A 20,225-nucleotide genomic window follows, 5' to 3' on the forward strand; every position below is an offset into this window, starting at 1 on the left:
AATTTAACAGATCACTTCCGAATTCTTTAATTTTGGCACTGAGGGCCTCAAGAGAAGGATGCAAAAATATTTCCTAGAATAGTCACTCGGTGGTCCAAAGGATGGGAGGATACAGTCCTCACATACTGGCACCTGATCCTTATTCACAGAATATAAGCCATCCTGAAATTCTGGACTGAGCATGTGCACTGGGCTGGCAGCACCTTGCAGGTTCCTACAGGGAGGGAGACAATCCCAGAGCAGCAAGGGAAGATGCCCTGGAAGAGTGGGATGCTCTCAGCACAGGTGATTCTAAGGTTGTATTGCACCTTAATCAGGGTATTCATAGTTACTCTGAAAGCAGGTATGGGCCAAGGCAAGTTGCTCACGGTGTCAGAGGGGCCCTTAAAATGTGGAAGATCACATACAGGGAAACATACTTGCAGGCTTAAACAACTAACACGTGGATCAACATAAGTTTCAGAGTACCAAGAGGGGGCGGCTACTGAAACAAATGGAGAGGGAAAACTGGACAGGGAGTGTAAAACCAAACACAGTTACTCAAGGCTTTGGTTGTCTCTTTTTGCAAGCCACAGCTGTCCTACACTCAGTGGTGTGAGCTAAAGGTTTAAGCCACAATAAGACAAGCAGGTCCCCCCTGTGAATTCCAAATGAGGTGTGCCCTTGTCTCCTCTCAGTGGTGTCAAAGTAGCTGATACCCAGTGGATTCTCACCATTCGGAGCACTCTGTTATCCAGTTCCAAGCTCAATGCATGCAGGCAGCCTTTCTCCTGTCTTGTCTGGAATCAGGCAACTCTTGGTTAGAAACTCAAATCCCATGACTGTTGGTGTGTTTTCAACTCTACTCCCCTAGAGCCTGAGGATCAAAATGAGAAGGGAGGCAATGAGGAAAGTTCAAAACACATAAAACAAAAAGAATTCAAGAAACTTCTGCTAGAATTTTGACATTCAAGCCCAAGAAACAGACAAACCAATAAAGCATCATGAAGAGCAAGACACTTAATGTAACAGAATGTTTGAGAATAAAGCATAAATACTCATAATAAAATACAATGTGAAAAGTAACCAAATTATTATACAAATGGTTGTATCATTTGATTTTAAAATAATTTAGGTTTTCCTGATTTTTAAAATTAAGAATATGAAAACAATTTTACACTACAAACTGTAAAAAAAGCAAAATGTGCAAATAAGTATAGAATTGTTACTGACTGTTGACTAGTAAGTCAGTGTATGTTCTTGTCGCTATAGGCTGACCTTGTTGAGGGCTACTGGGCATGCTATAATGAAGTGGCAAATAGGCTGTTTGCAGCAATGTTTGCCTACAGACACTTTACTGTAAAGTCTTTACTTGTGGATTCCCAGATTCACATGTTCTCAGAACTGAAAAAACTCAGCTAGCCCATTCTGGTCACAGCCACAAGTCGTGGGTAAAGGGCATGAAAGGGTCCAGTGACAGTGCCAGGCATGTTGAAGCATTTGCTGAGTTCAGCAGCATCTGGGCAGGGCACTACCGGAGCATGAAGAATTGTCACTCTGAATAATGATGGGAAAACTCGGGAACTCTTCCAAATACAGAAACAGATGCAACAAAAACTCTTTCACAGCATAGGAATGCAATGAGCAGTGGCTAACGTCTTGTGGTTCCTTCTAAGAGGATCATAAAATAGAATGTCTGTGCAATCTGGTCTTAAGATGATTTCAAGCTGTTTCAGAACATGTTTGGACACGTTTTGGACACCCTCACAAAGCAGGTATCATTCTCCAAGTCAGTGCATCAGCCACTGGAGCACAAAGCCTGCCGGTTTTAGGAAACAAGCACGCAACAAATACCGGAAGGAATGCAAGCCTTAGTAAAAGAAAGGGGAAAAAGCACCCCCTTCATTCAGCCCTTTCCCAGATTTCTACTCAGTCTCAGGTGACAGCAGAACAAGCTGGCGACTCCACACCTTTGAAATGCTTGCACAAAGTGCTCTACTTTAGTTTTGTTTCATATCACCCCAACTAATAAAAAAATGGAGTTTGTAGACATTCTACCACTGTGGGGTTATTTCTTCTGAAAATCCTTGAGTTCCTAGGTTCATTGGGAGAGAAAACGCTGCGACAAGAACATGATTTCTAGTTTTTAATTCAAGATCTCACTTGAATTTTGTTGAAAGCCATTGTTTATGTGTATTCAATTGTAGAAACTCCATTCTCCCAGTGGTATTTCATCTATAATGGTTTGATTGGAGTGGTCTCCGATGGGTGCACTGCTCGCATTTTTAGACCCTAGTAAGATTCAGGAATAAGATGCCTTTTTGCTACCCACAAACCATGAGAATATTTTTCCTTGGTCAGTGGTCACCTCTCATTTTTAACACAGTTACTCTTCCTGTTACTCTGGATCTGTTTTAAGTTAATTTCCACCGAGGGACATACAACATTAGCCATGAGCCTTCTTGACTGGAGCAAATGACTTAGCAAAAGAGAAAAACATGACATGCTATTAATGTTATGCAGAAACACCACGTTGCATTAAGTCATCTGTGCTCTTGGCAAACATAAAACAACCCAGTTCAACTATACTAGCTATCACCGAATGCAACAGTTGCCACAACACAATGAGCAAACATTAGTCATTATAAGTAACCAAGATCAGCAACCTGTATCTCTAAAAACACTAACTCAATTAATTACTCGTTATCGTGCCAGGAGAAATAGCCTAGCAGCTAATGTCCTTGCCTTGCACATGCCAGGATCCATATGGGTGCCGGTCCTAATTCCAGCAGACCCACTTTCCATCCAGCGAACAGAAGATCTTTCTCTCTGTCTCTCCTCCTCTCTGTATATCTGACTGTTCAATAAAATAAAAAAAATCTTAAAAAAATACTCATTATCATAAATGTTTCCTGAACAATGCTCAAAATTCTTGTTCAATTTGTATTTTAGTCAATGCTATGTTTTTTGCATTTATTCCTTTCAGTGATGTCTTTAAAACAGCCATAAAACACAAATAACTCAAACACACAGAATCAATCTGAGCTCTCCATTTGTAAACCCACATGTAAAACATGGGGCTGGTACAACAGGGAAACTCAGATACCTTCGATTTGTTCAGGATATGATTTGCCAAACTACATGATAACTTCATTTGTTCATTTATTCTAGAAATTTGTTCTGCATTTCTTCTACAAATAGACTAAAAATTCAGCGAGTCAAGTAAAAATTGCGCTCTTAAATCTGCTCATAGGAAATACATAAAAGTCGTTTACCTTATCTAAAAAACTATATTTAAAAAATGTCTGCAATGTTAATGTTACCGTGCTGGAGTTACAGAGATGATGAACTGTCATGGCCAAAGATGAAGTGCACTGGCCTTTAATATGGAAGTAACAGATGATCTGCCTTGCCACGAACCCCATGATAAGAATCACAAACAGAAAATCTGAAGTATTTTGAGAGGATCTGAACGTGACACTGGATGATAGGCACAATTTGATTCTCAGTTGAGTATCTTGAGGAAATAAACAAGAAGAAAATCCAGACTTTCAAGAAACAAAACAGAAGAACCAGAGTCAGACACTGCACATATTAGAAAGATGAGACAGAGAATTTAAAGCAACCGCAGTTAATGTGATTGGGAATATTAATCAATCTAGAGGGAAGACAGACTGCATCCAGAAACAAATGCAGAATTTTAGTTCATTCTATACAATGGAAACTCTACATAAAAATGTGGTTAAAGAGAACATGGATATTTTCAACCAGCTCCTCAGCAGACTTGATGCAACAGAAGAAAAAAAAATCAATGAACTTCAAGTTAACAGAAATTACCCAAGCAGATATAGAGAAAGGTAGGTGTGTGTGTGTGTGCGTGTGTGTGTTGTGTGATCTTGCCTGAAAGCTCAATGTACAACTCAACAATGAAAAGACAAAGAACCTGGTTGTAATACTGGGAAAAGACCCGCTTATACAGTTGTCCCAGTCTGCTCTGTGCCGCTATAACAGCATCTTGGGCTGGGAATTCATCTCTCACGCTCCTGGATACAAAGAAGTCAGACAGGAAGGTTTGGTGTCTGGGGCCACGTTGCCTCTCTTTCCAAAATGGTGCCTTGGAAGTCACATCCTCCAGAAAGAAGAGATACTGCTCCTCGTGTAATAGAACTAATGGGGCCAGGAGAGGGCAAGAATGGGCAGAACGTGCCCTTGTCAAGGTTACCAATCCCATCCATGGTGTGGAGTCTTCATGATCTAAACGCTTCATGGAGGTACCAGCCCTTAATATTGTTGGAGCAGCAAGTACATTTCATCATGAATGCCGATATGGGGAAAATGTTGGGCCATAGCAACAGTTCAACAGAGAAGATACAGAATTAGCTAAAAGCACACTATAAATCAGAAATTACACTATGAGATACTGTCTGACATCCACTAGTTTAGTTGTGACTGACAGACAGATGGTAAAGAGTGTTGCTAAGGATGTAGATAGGAATCTTCATGCATTGCCGGGAGAAATACAAAAAGACAAGGTCATTCTGGAAAGCAACACGGCCATTCTTTTTTTTTTTTTTAAGATTTATTTTATTTTTATTGGAAAGTCAGATATACAGAGAGGTAAGACAGAGAAGATCTTCTGTCCATTGATTCACTCCGCAAGCAGCCACAACTGGCTAGAGCTGAGCCATTCCGGAGCCAGGAGCCCAGAACCTCTTCTAGGTCTCCCATGCGAGTATAGGGTCCCAAGCTTTGGACCATCCTCAACTGTTTTCCCAGGCCACAGGTCAGGAGCTGGATGGAAACCGGGGCTGCCAGCAATATGAACCGGTGCCCATATGAGATCCCAGCGCCAAGGCAAGGACTTTAGTTGCTAGGCTACTGCGCTGGGTCCAAACCTGACCTTTCTTAACTGATTAAACACGATCCAGCAATTCTGCTCAGGTATTTGTCCAAGAGAACGATGTGCCCATAAAATTTGTACAGGAATGTATATAGAAGATTCTTTGCAGTAGACAGTAAGTGGGAAATGTCCAGCAACTGAGGAATGAATAAACCGTAGCATGTAAATACAGAGGGTTTATTTAGAAGATGAAATGATATATTGACAGATGTCATAACGTGGATGAGCTTGAATTATTACTGCTAAGTGAAAGAAGCCAATGACAAAGAAACAAAGATGTTCTCAAATTGCAAATTTGTGACTTTGTGAAAAGTCATTGTGTTGCACACTTTGATATGTGTGCTATCCCAATAAAGCTGTTAAGAAAACATAAACAGAATGGGTTGGTCCATGGCTGTGGGAAAACATGGGGCAATTTAGCCTACATGTAACTGGGATGAGGAATAGAAGAGAGTCAGGGAGGAGGAAAGAAAATATATTTAAAGAAACACTGAGTTTACATAAAATCACAAAAGTATACAAACCACAGATCTTAGGAGCTCAGAGAACACAAAGCAGTAACAGCAACACTCAGATCTAGACAGGTTCTATCCTAACTGCTACAAAGCAAACAGGGAGAAGCCGTGCGTGAGCTCACAGACGGCCAACGAGAGGCTTCCAGCGTTTGCACCTCCCAAAACTGCACCAAGAAAAACAATGAATCCGAGAACAGCAAAGGAGCAGCAAAACTCCTGTGGTATGGAGAACCCGAGGATGGCTGAAGACAACCAACGAGACATCTTGCTTCCAGCACCTCTATTCCTCAGCCAAGGTTAATCTCAGAACCTGAGATTGGGCTTTTTCTTGAAGTAAGAAGCTCCCCGAATCCTTCACCCTCACCGTAGGCATTGAAGCTGAAGTCTGCTCTACAGGAGTTTCTGGAAGATCTCAGACTCCAAGCTAAGTTGGGACTCAGATGAGTTCACAGGGCGGTACGACCCCCCAAATGGAAGAGCTGCAGTAGTCCCCTACATGCCCACAGCGGAAGCTGGCAGAGCACCATGTCATCTTTAGGTGGAGCCACGATTAGAAGCACTGCGCTGCAGGGATCATCAGGCATTTCAATCCTCTGACCCTGAGGCCTTTCTCCTCCTGCACTGTACCAAACGGCAGAAGGCCACCTGCAAGCCACTGCAATGCTCCACATCTGATGTGGTACCTTGCCTCCCTGGGGACTCAGAGTCAGGTACTCATGCTTTCTCAGACCAAGCTGATGCGCTACCCCATGTTCTACAGAATTAGATCCACTGTATGCTCAGAATTAGATCCTCTGTATGCCAAACAGCTGCAGCTTCATGCCTCCCTGACCTCAAGCAAGTTCCCCAGAGGTCGAGCTGCCTCCCTGAGAAGTGGGATCATCCACTGGTCTCTGCCTGCTGACTCTTGCCTGAGCCATATATATATATATATATACACCTTGTTTGTGCTCTCATAAAAGCCGCCCCCTCCAGTCCTGCATGGAGAGCAACTGGAAGCAGGCACATCACATGTCCATCCTGTTCTGTAGTCCAGGAAGCCTCAGGAATACAAAGCCCTGTCAACTGCCAGAGCCAGAGGACCAAGATGTCAGTCCCTTGAGTAGGAGCTGCGAAAGTTGTGGAGCTCTCTGTGTGGACAAACTCATACCTGCATTTACTGCTGAGGCCAGCTGGGGACAAAGGCTTGTGAACCGCTGAGCTGCTGTCTGGTTCCCAGAGGACTATTGTTTATCAGATCTATTGATTCCTTGATGTAGATGAGCAGCAGGTCATCCCGTCATGCAGCCACTAAAAGAGAAACTCGCGGGGAGAAACTGCATGCTGGGTACTTCCACCGCTCTGTACACTGCTCCATGGTCGTGTAGCCCCAGGCGGTGCATGTGTGCACAATTAAAAACACTTCTGAGAATCACATTTGGGAAAGACTCAATTATGTTCACTCTCTTCCACTCCCAGAACTCAGAGTTAGGATGCAGAGCCCTTGGTGGGAGCTATAAAAGTCTAGACCTAAGAAAGCAGCAGAAAATGCTCCAACTCCTTGGCCCTTTGCATCCACATGGGAGACCCAGAAAGAAGCTTCTGGATCCTAGCTTCAGATAGGGTCAGCTCTGGCCATTACGGACGTTTGGGTAGTGAACCAGCAGATAGAAGACCTGTTTCATGTGTGTGTGTGTGCGTGTGTGTGTGTGTGTCCTTCCTTCTTTCTGCAAACCTTTCCTTTAAATAAAAGATATACATGAAATTTCTTTCCCCTATGTAAATAATTTAAAAAAAACAAACAGGCAAGCAAACAAACAAAAACAAAAATTGAACTGAATGCAAGCAGCAGCAACTGTTGGAAGAGGATTCTGGCAAACTCTTCCAGGGAGAAACTGGGAGTTGGAGGATGGTAGAATCAGGGTGCATGCTTTCACCCCAGACAGACGCTAACTCTGGGTGCTCCTTGCAGACGACACTGTGTAGTGCCCACGGGAGGAATACGATGCGTCAGCTTTTCCCACCCACTCGTGGACATGCTCCAGCTGTCTCATGTGTGGAAGTCCCTCAGCCTGTGCCTGGCTGAGTCTCACAGGGGGCAGATCTCTGCGTACATGTTTACTCAGTCCGTGTTTATGCGTGCAGCCAAGTAGCTAATGGCTCCAGTGTGGCAGCTTCTTATGAAAGCTGCGTATGATATTAAGAAGCTCCTGAGGAAAATGGGAGCCTACGCTTACACAAAACTGGTGCATTGCTTCATGGTTTTGCATTTGTGTCTAATGTGTAAATTATCACAGTGGATGCAACGCATCATATAGCAGCAATTTTCTGGCAAATGTTGATTCTTAAGAAATTCGATTTTTTAGATCTTCAATTCATTTCCCCCTTAAGATTATTAAAGATTAATAAAGACTATTTATCTACTTAGAAATAAAGTCAAGTTTACAGAATTTTGAGGGTGAAACAGAGGGGACTCCTCCATCCATTGGTTCACTCCCCCAGATGGCCACACCGGCTGGCACTGGGCCAGGTCTAAACCAAGAACCCAGGGCTTCATTCGGTTCTTTTACATGTGTGACAGGGGACTCATCTTCTGCTTTTCCCAGGCCATTAGCAGAGAGCTGAGTTGAAAGGGCAGCAACCGGACCCGGCGCGATAGCATAGTGGTTAAAGTCCCCGCCTTGCACACGCTGGAATCCCGTATGGGTCCCAGTTCTTATCCTGGCGGCCCTGCTTCCCATCCAGCTCCCTGCTTGTGGCCTGGGAAAGCAGTCAAGGACGGCCCAAAGCCTTGGCACCCTGCACCCGCATAGGAGACCCGGAAGAGGCTCCTGGCTTTGGATTGGCTTAGCATTGGCCATTGTGGTCACTTGGGGAGTGAATCATCGGACAGAAGATCTTCCTCTCTGTCTTTGCTCCTCTCTGTATATCTACTTTTCCAATAAAAAATAAAAAGAAAAGAAAAAGAAAGGACAGCAACCAGGACATGAGCCAGCACTCACATGGGATGCTGGCCTTGCACATGCAGTGGCTTTACACACTATGCCACAAGGCTAGCCCTAAATTATTCTTACTTTAAATGTTAAGAACCTTACAGGCATAGGTTCGCAGCAATTTCCTTCATGGTCACAAAAGCCAGATATGCAATTTTCCTTCAATTTGATGCTCTTTAGCAACAACTCAGAGCTTTAATCTTGCAATAAAAGCAGCAGCTTTACTAGCACCAGAGCTGGATAGGGGATGCCCAAATGCATTATGTTTTGTGACATCAGCCAGGTTCAAAACGCTGCTGACTTTTTGAGATTTCCTTTATATCAGATTCTGAAAGAGGCAAAACTTCCAGAAAATAAACCAGTAATTCCCAGTCACTTGAAGCAGAGACCACAAAAGAGATTTGCGGAACTTTCTGGGGGATATTGGAACTGCTCCAATTTGTGATTTTGGAGATAATTCCACAGAACTGACAGTTTGTGCCCTGAAAAGGGTAATGTTTACTTTATGTAAATTGTGCCTTGTAAACCTAAAGCATCTAAGAAAAAACATATATGTCAACTGAATATTTGACAGCAGACAGTGATTTCTTAGTCCTTAGCAGTAATCGTCCTTAGAGTGTAACAAGGTTGATTTCAAGAAAATCTACATTTCTCATCAAATGACACGATCATGAATCAGGGGCAGGCATCTGGAGCAGCAGTTTGTGACCCATTTGGATGTTCATGTCCATTCCCGGGGTACTTGGGTTTAAGTCTGGGCTCCATTACTGATTCCAGCTTCCTGCTCACGGAAACCCTGAGAAGCAGCCAGCGATAGCTCAAGTGTTTGGGTCACTGTTACCAATGTGGGAGGCCTGGATGGAGTCCCATACTCCTGGCCCCATTTGGTGAGTGAACCAGCAGATGGGAGAATTCAGTCTGCCTGTCTGTCTCTCCTCTTTCTAAGCGAAGATAATTTTCTAAAAGAAACAATTAGGCAAGCGACAGACTAAAATAAGCTAGTCATAATATATCTGGCTGGCACAGGATTTGCCATCAAAATATAATGCCACTCAACTGTCCCACCTAAAGCTTACTCTATCTCGGAATTCTTGAGTGGGTGGAAACTGTGTTCCTTCGAATTATTTTTAATTTTAAAAAAGATATAACAATCTTTAACACTTTGCTATACTCTTTTCATACAAAGATATCATATATAAACATGTACATTATTTTGTCTAAAAACATTAATAGTCACATATAATGGAATTTGTGACAATGATCATGAAGTAAAAAAGGATGTATTATTATTATTATGTAGATAGTAAGAACCAAACTTACAACTAGATGTATACTAAATAATTGAAACCTTTTTTTACTCTCTACATAGTAGTTTCCACATCTGAGAGAATACATGGCATTTGCCTTCTAAAAATAATATTAATTGATTTTATGATCTAGTTCCAAAGGTTCTGGGATTTCCCATCAGCCCCCCCACTGGTTTTCCATATTTTATTACAATAATATAGTCTTTCAGAAAACAGTAGTTAAATGTATCGTTCTGTTATGTAAGTGTATCCTGACATTGTAGGTATGGAGAACGGCAGAGTCCAGCATTCTGCTGTTAAGATATATTTAACAGTGTCATTGGGAATCCATAACTGATTTGGAAGTAGAGATGTATACTGCATTGTATCTTCACATCTCAATATGATCATTTCTATTATATAGTTCTTCTAGATGGCTATATGTACATGCATGTTTATCTATATATCTATTGATTTTACATTTTTGCATGAAAGTCACCTTATATCAGAGAGAACATATGATATTTGTCCTTTTTGGATTGAATTATTTTGCTAAGCATAATGGTCTCCAGTTTGGACCATTTGGTTGCAAATGGTAGAATTTCGTTCTTTTTAATGGACGAGTTGCATTCAATGGAGTATATGTACCACAGAAAGCCTGGCCTCTTCAACAAATGGTGCTGGGACAATTGGATAGCAGTCTGCAGAGGTAAGAAGCAAGACTCCCACCTGACACTTTATACAAAAATCAGCTCTAAATGGATCAAGGAACCTAAGTCCACACCCAGAAATCATCAAACTGTTAGAGGAGAACAAGGAAGTATTCTCTAAAACATAGAAATTGGGAAAGACTTCTTAGAAAAGTCACCAAAAGTAAAGACAGCCAAAGCCAAATAAACAAATGAGACTACATCAAACTAAGAAGCTTCAGTACAGCAAAGGAAATGATCAACAAAGGGAAGAAGCAGACAGCAGAATGGGAGAAAATATTTACACACTATTCAATTGATAGGGGACTAATATCCAGGATTCACAAAGAGCTTTAGAAATTCAACAACAGCGAAACAAACAACCTTGTGAAGAAATGGGTGCTCAGGCTTGCTAGCTGTCAGGGAAATACAAATGAAAACCACATTTAGGTTCTACCTAGTTCCAGTGAGGTAGGTCTACATTCAGAACTCTACTAACAACACCTGCTGCTGTGGATCTGGGAAGAAAAGCACCCTCCTTCATTGTTGGTGGGAGTGTAGGCTAGTACAGCTACTAGGGAAGCCAGCATGGAAAGTGCTAAGAGAACTGAAAATAAACCTGCCATATGACCCAACTATCCCAAAGCAAATAAAAACTGCATATAAAGGATCTATAATCTCTAACAACAAAGACACGGAAACAACCCAGATGCCCGTCCAAAGAAGAGTGGAGAAAGAAACTGTGGCATTTGCCCTTCTGTGCCTTATTTGTTTTACTCGGCATAACGATCTCCAGGTCTACCCATTGTGTCACAGATGTCAGTAGTATTCCATCACTCTGTAAGTCACATTTTCTTTATTCACCTGTTCATCAATGGACAGGTGGATTCTCTGTCTCCATTACTGTGAACCAGGCTACCCTAAACATAGAGGGTAGGTGTTTCATTTTTAAGGTGACATCATTTCCTTGAGATACATTCCTAGAGATGGGACGGCTAGGTTACATAGTAAATTCATTTTCAGTTTCTTGAAGAGTACCCACGTTGCTTTCCATAATGGTCGTGCCAATTTGTATTCCCATCAACAGTGCACTAGGGAATATCTTCCCCCACAAACTTTCAGCAGTTGCTAGTTTCAGACTTTTGGATACTAGCTGCTCTAACTGAAGTGAGATGATACCTCACTATGGCTTTGCTTGTACTGTCCTGATGGTTGGTAATACCGAACATCCTGTGTCTTCTGGTGAAATCACGTTTACAAACCATGCATCTAACAAAGGTCTAATATCCAGATTCTATAAAGAGCTCCAAAACTTCAATGACAACAAAACAAGCAACCCGATTTAGAAACAGACAAAATATGAATAGGAAAGAAATCGTTTCTTCGTCATTCCATTAATAATATGTGTTTGTGAAGAAGATTAAAGGAATTAGAGATGTAAATCGCCGTACATAGCAAAAAAGTCATTGATGCAGCTGTGATGATTATACATCATTAGAAAATAGCCTTATCTGAAAGAGCATCAGAAACCAAACAATATAAACACAGCACAAGGGAGCAAGCAGCTGTGCCATTCCAGGCTTTCAATTCACAGTATCTGAAGCATCTCACACTATATAAGCTGAAGATGCACCAGCCACAAGGAAATGAATCCCAGCTGTGGCCTCTCCTCACTGAAAAAAAAAAAAATTCAGGCTGTGTGACCTCAAAATCACCCGCCATTGCTCGACGTGTCAGTCATCTCCCTCTGAGCACAGGTCTTTGCCCTCACATCTGGTGGGATGGTCAGAATCCTCTCTGCACTAAGAGGAATATTTCCCCTGGACTGTTCTGACCAACAGGCTCCTGACTCATTGTTGAATGCCAGCTAAAGACAGGACCATCTGGAAAGTGGAGTGTGCAATGATCTCGGATTTTTCCAAGAATTAAAGCAAGGTGGAACATTTCTGAATGAAACCATGGATGTTATTCATAAAATCTGGGCCACATGAGGTTAGAGGCATATTGATTTCCAGTCTCAGGATGAATTGGCCATCTTTGGCCTTTCAGGAAAATGACCACAGATTCAGATGATGGCGAACAGATGCCACTGCTGGAAGCTTCGGTTTGAAAACCCCAAGTGGGCTTAATCGGCAAGGCTGCCCTAACAACCGTTCCCTGCCATGAACTGGTGGAAGGATGTTTTAATGTGGTGAAGACAGATCTAGCTGCTTCCGAACAAATGCTCCAGCCAGTTCGAAAAGGTTTGAAGGAATCAAACTTGCCAATTCTTACCGAGTTCCAGGAAGACCTTTCATTTGAGCAATTCCATGTTGTAATTAGGTTGGAGAACAGAATACTATTTAGAAAAATGTTCCCTTACAAGAAGCTCTTCATCTATACCTAACAAGGCTTACAAAATGTCCAGTCCTAGACTGACCCAAGTATTATCTGGAAAACTATTTACTGCAACTTTTTATCTCTTTGAGTGGACCTGTATTTCCCGCTAGCTAAGAGCTTCACCTAGACATAACTTAGTTACATGTAAATTAGTCCTCATTAACAATTAGTTAATTAATAAGAATAATAATAATAGTTTCAGACATTTGTCTTTATGCAAATGTCTACAGTGCTCAAGCCAGTGAACTGTATCACTAACGGTTGACATTTTGATATCAGTGATATTTGGGTAGGATGCTGCAGGTGAAAAGCAGTATTGGTTATCTGCCCACGGGAAGAGTAATTATCACTTCTTCTTTGAACATCTTCTAAGTTATGATGAGAAACACATCAAATTTCCTTTCTTGCAAGAATTTACAAGTGGAGGAGCTAAAATGTGTATGTAAATAGCAACATAGGAAGTCAGAGACTGCTGTAAATAAATACAGTAAAAGATCCTATGTTCTCTAGACATTTACGGAACAGAAAGAACTTCCGTCCAACATGTCCATGGAAGGCGTCAGTGAGAGGCTGACAATGAGCTGTCCATGAAGACCACAACCACCAACTGGGGCTAAGGAAGCAGGCTGGGCACAGAAACAGCACAAGCAGCAGTGTGGAGAAGGGTGACCTTAAAGAAAGAGCATCTCCAGGTCTCATCAGAGAGATCATCTGAGACTGCTGATGACTCCTTCTAAAGAGCAGACATGGAAACTGCTTTCTGTTATCTTGTTCTCTGAGTCAATACCACTGTCACATGGTAGGAATCCTGTATTCCTCTTCTCTATTACTTTTTGTATACAAGTCAAGGGCCCAGCATGATACCTCAAGTGCCTAAATCCTCACCTTGCAAACACCACAATCCCATATGGATGCCAGCTAATATCCTGACTGCTCCACTATCCCGCTCCCCATCCAGCTCCCTGTTTGTGGTCTGGGAAAGCAGTAAAGTAAAGGATGGATCAAAGCTTTGGGACCCTGCACCCAGGGGGAAGACGTGGAAGAGGCTCCTGACTCCTGACTTTGGATCGGCTCAGCTCTGGCCACTGTGGCCACTTGGGGAGTGAACCATTGGATGAAAGATCTTTTTATCTGTCTTCCCTTCTCTCCATAAGTCTGATCTGCCCTTCCAATACAAATAAATAAATCTTTTTAAAAAGAAGAAGTAAAAGTACATACAACTCAAAATCTCTTGGGAGCCACAGTCTACATATATGGGCCAGTTTGTAGTCAGATTTTTTAAAAATAGCAAATGAACTTGAGGCAGATAGTTCCTCTGAGGCTTTAGTTTTATATATTTTTTCTGAAGCAAAATTAAATGTGATGCATTCTTTCTGAAGCCATCAGACCCTTTGTTTCTTTCTTCCAGCAAAGAGAAAAACATTATCCACAACTACAAAGAAGACTCAAAGTCATCTCTGGAGGTAATCAAGGTAAACTCAAGTCTCCAACCTCACTGAACTTACATCATTTTCATTTCAACACCAGTCACTAGTATAGTAAGACACGTCTCTCTGCAAGGGATGTGTTCCAAGTTCCCCAGCAGACGCCAGAACCTGCATATAGAACCGAACTAGGAACACACCAGCTTCTTTCTCACACATTCATACCTAGAATGAAGTTTTGTTGATACATGGGCATAATGAGGGACGAATTTACACCAAGTCTCACAACTTCCACACATGATGTTGTTCTTCAGAGGAGAACTTTTTCCTTTTGCATAATCTTTTTGCATAAAGGAAGCATATTCTGATAACCAGCATCACTGCGCTTGACTTAGGAGGCTATTATTGAGTAAAATAAATGTTTCCTTAACTGCGATTTGACAGCAGTCAAGCTGACCGTCAAGAAAGCATGAGTATCAAACACAGCCTGAATGTTCCAGACAAAACGACGGTGCCCGACCTCGAGACGGGGGTGGGGGAAGCTGGAACAGGAGAGCAAAACACTTCATCACACTACTCAGAATGGAATGTAGCTGAAAAAAAAAATGTGCATTTTCTCTTTCTAGAATTTTCCATTCCATATGATAGGAGCATAGTTGACTGTGGATAATTAAAACCCAGTGAAACTACAAACAAGAGGACTACAGCCCAAGGCATAATTAATGGTCTTACAAATGAAAAACAACTTTGAATAAACTTGAGGCAAATGGTATTAGCATAATGATCAGGACATTAACTAGACATTGACTTTTAACCACTTGGACAGAAAGTTTTTATTAGCATGACAAGGTTTCAAAAATTCTCTCCTCTAAACTAACCTGTGAGTATGAGAAATTATTTTTGAGAGGATTATTTTCACTGTTACTACCACTCCTACCACAGAAGTCATTGCAGACAGACCTCTGTAAAAGGAAAGTTCATTGGGAGCTTAAAGGACAACACCTCGATGTCTCCCTGTTGCTGCTTTCCTATACCCTTCTTTCCATTTGGTGTTGTCACTCTTCAAATTTGATTATCCTAGTAGGTATGCAGGGGTAGCTTGCTGTTGCTTTAATCCATAAGTTCCCAACGACACACAATGCTGAATAACATTTAATTGGTATTTCACTGAATTTAAAGAATAACTTACTTGACATTTTGGTAACATTGAGAATTCCTGCCCATGACCATTTATTTTGGCCTCTTTTGGTATTTTGATATTTTTTTTATTAAGGATGTTTTATAGTTTTCCAAATATATATATTGTTTCACATATAAGCTTTTTTTTTTCCCCATTTGAGGATGACAATGTAAACAATAATGATTTTAATTTCAAATTCCACTTGTTCATTGCTGGTGGAATAATATTTTAAAGAATTTGACTATTATTACTTAACAAAACAACTGGTACTTGGTACTTTATACTCAAAACAACTGGTACTTGAAATACAGTAACGTTTCAAGTAATTGCAGATCATCAAAAACTATGGCATATATCATTTTTATTTTATTTATTTTTGATGATGTTTACGTAGTTGATCAGTGTGGGAAGGGTTGAGGATAAGGAAGAAAGTGGGTGAGGCCATTGTTTCTAATTTTTTTCCTTCTTCCTCTACCTGGGGGAAGGGGGAGATAAGGAGAGAAGCCCCACCCAGCCTCCCTACTACCATAGCACCCAGGGGTGGGGAAAGATCACCTGATGTCATCCCAGGGTCCCCCATGTGGAGCGTGCTCTGACAGTTCTGCTAAAGCGATTCTGATAGATCTGAAATGCTGTCAATCTCGTTGATCCAAGGATGAGGAAATCCTTTCAAGGCCCGCGGGCTGACATAGTTCACCCCAGCGTCTCCATTCACCCGCATATTGGCTTTCAGTGATTGCCAGGGGTAGCTGAGCAGTTGGTTCTGCTCTCTTTCCTCTGCTATGGCACCACATACCGTCTGCAGGCTGACATATTCTTTTTCTGCAGCAGGGCATGACATCAGTATATATCATTCTTAATCATTGGTTTGGCAAAGATATAAAACAGTTGGACAACACTACACTTGCAGCCATACTGATGCACACAGGTATTTGTTTCCTGTTTTATTTTTGCTTTTGACTTGTTCTTTTATTTTAGCTTCCACATGTCAGGGAGAACATATACTTATCGTATATTGCTAGCATATATCTCTTCTTCACAATTCTACAGATGGGAGATTGATTTTTTACCACAAATCTCAGCACCCTCAGGATACAAATCTTCTTTTCATTATGTCAAGAATTTTCACCCAAAAGGAAGAACTTGAACCTCTTCGGCATATCTGAGTTCCCACATGACTTCTCAGTTGAGTTAGAGCCATTAGTCAGTAAAAGAAAGATTACACACACAATGCAGTACCACTGCATGCACTCCAGCATGTCATGAAGGGGAGACGGCGGAGAGCAAACCAATTCACTCAGCTGCGGGCAAATCAAAGCTTCCAGGAAACAACTCAGAGGGACGGGATTCCAGGCCCAGGCTGAGCTGGGGTTGATCCACTGAGACACTCGCATTGCAGCATCTGAGCACCAAGACGCAGATGAGGAATTTTTCAAAAGCTTTAGTGAAAATGCACAGTACAGAAATTCCATACTCTAAAGAGCAAATTCTCCTACTTCTTCAACTATTGAATTTGTTCAATCAAGCACATGAGTCTGTTGAGCAAGGGTGCCCATTTTCAGGGACCAAACAGCATAATTGTACATTGAGGAAGGAAATGTTTTCCTTTACTGCCCAGTAATGTCTTCATCACTTTTCCTGGCATTACCAGATCCTTTCCCGTGTGGAGCAGGGCTGAGTAAGTTCTGCTCTGTCTCACCTGGGGAATCTATCAAAAACAGCAGCTGCTCCCTTGATAAGGCCAGTGGGGATTTCAGGTTCACTGTCCTTACAAGGATTTAGATTTTTTTTTTTTTCTTGAGTCTTTTCCACCACGGACAGAAGGTAGACAGAGAAAGTTGTTCTAAGTGAAGGAAGGTGGCGGTGAAATTTAGATTTCACATAATACACTCGATTTTCACTGTGGGAAAACAGGAAGAGCCAAGATGCTGGCATAGTGAGCACACGCCCCAGTCATGGTAATTGAGACGTCACCATGTTCCAAGGCTGTTTGTCATTTAGAAGACTCATTCTTGATCACAGTATTTGATAAAGTGTTCTCATTATGAAAATACGGGGAATGGAATGCTGCCTTAGTTCAGCTTTGACGGTTGATTATTGATTTTTTTTTCTTCCCCCCAAAAGACAGAAAGATTTTCTCTTGGTTGATTCAATTAAGAGACTGCAGAATTGCTTGACATAAAATTGGAAAATTATGTTAGCAATTGAGGCCAATTACCTAAAGCCTGCAATAATGATGGCTGTTACCAGTTCTTCCTCTCCCCTCAATTGAATGTACCCTGCAGAGAGCTAAAGTAACACAGTTGGAACATTTAGAAAGGCTTTTCTCCAAATTCTGGCTTAGAGTTGTTCCTTCCTATAAGGTTCTTTACAATAATTTTGGCTATGAAACATCCAAACATGAGTGTCACGTTATACCCAATAGGGTAAGAGTATTTCAGAAAGTTGGTGCAGGTATGAAATAAAATGATAGGAGCATTTTGTCACCAAAACTATTTGGAATGCATGCAGACCATTTTTATTTTCGTATGGGGCATCTTTCACAAACATTTCAAAACCCCTCTGAATGCATGGACTTCAAAGACGTTTGCACCCAAATAAACTTTTTTTTCCCATGAGTTTTTTGAGTCTCCCACAGGTTTTTCCTACTGCTATTTTTCAGGTGTTTTTCTCCATGAAACACAGCAAGTTTCATATCAGATTTTTAATGAGCGACAATGTAATGTTTTTGGTACAAATACAGTGTGCCATGATTAAATTAGAGTAATTGACATACACATTGGCTCCAACACTTACCATTTCTTTTTATGAAGAACATCAAAAATCTTCTATTTTGAAACAATGTCAACTCCATTCAGCTTGCTATTCAACAGAAAACACTGCAGCTTGCTCTGCCTGTTAAGCTCCCTTTACCACACTCTCTTACCTCCTCACTCTCCCTACTGTTTATTGATTCGTATGCCAGAGTTACACAGGGGAAAAGAAAACCAAAGACAGAGAGAATCTTTCATCCACTGGCTCACTCTCTCATGGCTGCAGCACTCAGGGATGGGCCAAGCTGAAACCAGGAGCCTGGAACTCCACCCAGGTTTGCCACATGATGGCAGGGGCCATCCTGTAGCAATTCCCCGAGTACACTGGTCGAGAGTGGGAGAGGCAGTGGATGATCAGTGGGATCTGAACTGGCATTCACAGGTGATGCCAGTATCGCAGGCAGAATCTTAACACGGCGAACCCTAACACAACCCCTACTCTGGGCTGTCATGAGATACGCTTTTTTACAGTTCACCTAGCAGTGAACTAATGGTAATTTGGATTTCTGTGACTACATTATTTCACTTAGCAGAACGTAGACCATAGCCACTTATCTGCTTTCCTGGGCCACTATGGGCCGAGTCACCGAGGTCTTTGCTATCTAGCTGGAATCCTGGCACTATTATGCAGCAATCTATTCCACATCCATTTCAACGTACAGAGCTGTGTTTCATTTTATTCAAAAAGTGTCATCATTATGATGCTGAACATTCTTAGTAATAAAGTAAGTTTCTTCCCCATATGATCAAGTCTCTTTTTTAAAAAAAATATATATATTCTGCTTGAAACTCAGATTTACAGAGAGGGAAAGACAAAAGAGGAGAAAAAAATGTTTTACTCTCTAGATCACTCCCCAGATTAGGTCTTCTACTGAATGGATCACTCCCCAGATTGCTACAATGGCCCAAGTTGGGCCGTGGGTACAAAGCTGGAAGCCAGGGACTTCTTCTAGGTGTTTCACACGAGTGCAGAGACAGACGGGTCTGAACCATCTCCCCCCGACCCTAGGCCGTGAGCAGGGAGCTAGATCAGAAGTAGAACAGCCAGGACAAGAATGGGCACCTATGTGGGATGCAGGCACCCCAATCAGGGAATTAACCCGCTATACCACCACTTCAGCCCCTTCCCTTTCTTTTAGTGTCTTCTGGGAAATCACCAACTGACCATCTGCACCGTTTTGAGGGTGCAAACTGAACTTGCAGCAAGCCACTAAGAATTCGGAGGTTGTTTCGAAAGATTTAACTGATAGCCTAAGTAGACCATTGTCTCAGCCTCAACATCGGGTTTGATTTGCGGTCCTATCATGCCTGTGTTGGATTTAGCTTCAAGACATTGGAATACCAAGTGCTACAGCATTTGAACATATTTGCTAATGAAAGTGAACTTCTACAAACCGCCACTAGGTGTCCTCTGTTAGTAGTTTTCTCTGACAACCTGAGACTATTTTCCTTGTTGATGTGCCCTGTTAGCGTGTGCTGGCTGAAAGAGTCCAAAGTTGAAGGAGCACCCCACCCTCCTGTCATCACCATTAAAGCATAGGCAAACTCCCTAGGGGTGAGGAAATAAGTACTGTTTGTTCCTTACTTTTCAAAACAGAGTTAAGTATATCCTTCTTCTCAAGAACAAAAGTGTGCGCTTCATCTCATTACCAAGAGCAAGCCATGGGGTGAGCACTGTGAGACAAGGGTTCAAGCAGCGCTTAATTCTTATCAGAGTGCAGAACCGAGTCCTTGCTGCTCGGCTTCCCGTGCTGCTTCCTGTTCATGTATGAGAGAGGTGATGCTGCAGGACTCTGCCGTCTACACCCAACAAGACCCAGATGTGGAGCTCCTGCGTTCAGCCTGACCCAGCTCGCTCATTCGAGTACATCCTCTCTCTCTCTCATTCACTCTCTCTCCTTATAAACAGATCTTTTGAAACTTACCAAGGATTACGTAATATTAAGGAAGCATGATCAGAGAAGTGCTTGTGACTATCTTGAGGCTGCTTCAGCATGGATGTGGGGCAGTCACGTACCGTGCACATTATAAATCTCTCTGGCCTCTGTTCTCAAGCATTTGAACACAGCCACACAATTCTCCCAGCGC

The 20,225-nt window shown here is 41.9% G+C and overlaps 1 long non-coding RNA gene across 1 annotated transcript in view; it reads right to left on the reverse strand.

The window, feature by feature from the left end:
* Positions 1–265: 265 nt before the first annotated feature.
* Positions 266–20,225, reverse strand: part of LOC121161159 — a 59,330-nt gene continuing 39,370 nt past the window's right edge. The window contains exon 4 of the long non-coding RNA XR_005884645.1: positions 266–856. This is a non-coding gene — a long non-coding RNA (uncharacterized LOC121161159). The remainder of the gene's footprint in view (positions 857–20,225) is intronic.

The sequence above is a fragment of the Ochotona curzoniae genome, unplaced genomic scaffold (assembly GCF_017591425.1).
Source record: "Ochotona curzoniae isolate NIBS_2020 unplaced genomic scaffold, NIBS_Ocur_1.0 contig_4645, whole genome shotgun sequence".
NCBI classification, from domain to species: Eukaryota; Metazoa; Chordata; class Mammalia; order Lagomorpha; family Ochotonidae; genus Ochotona; species Ochotona curzoniae.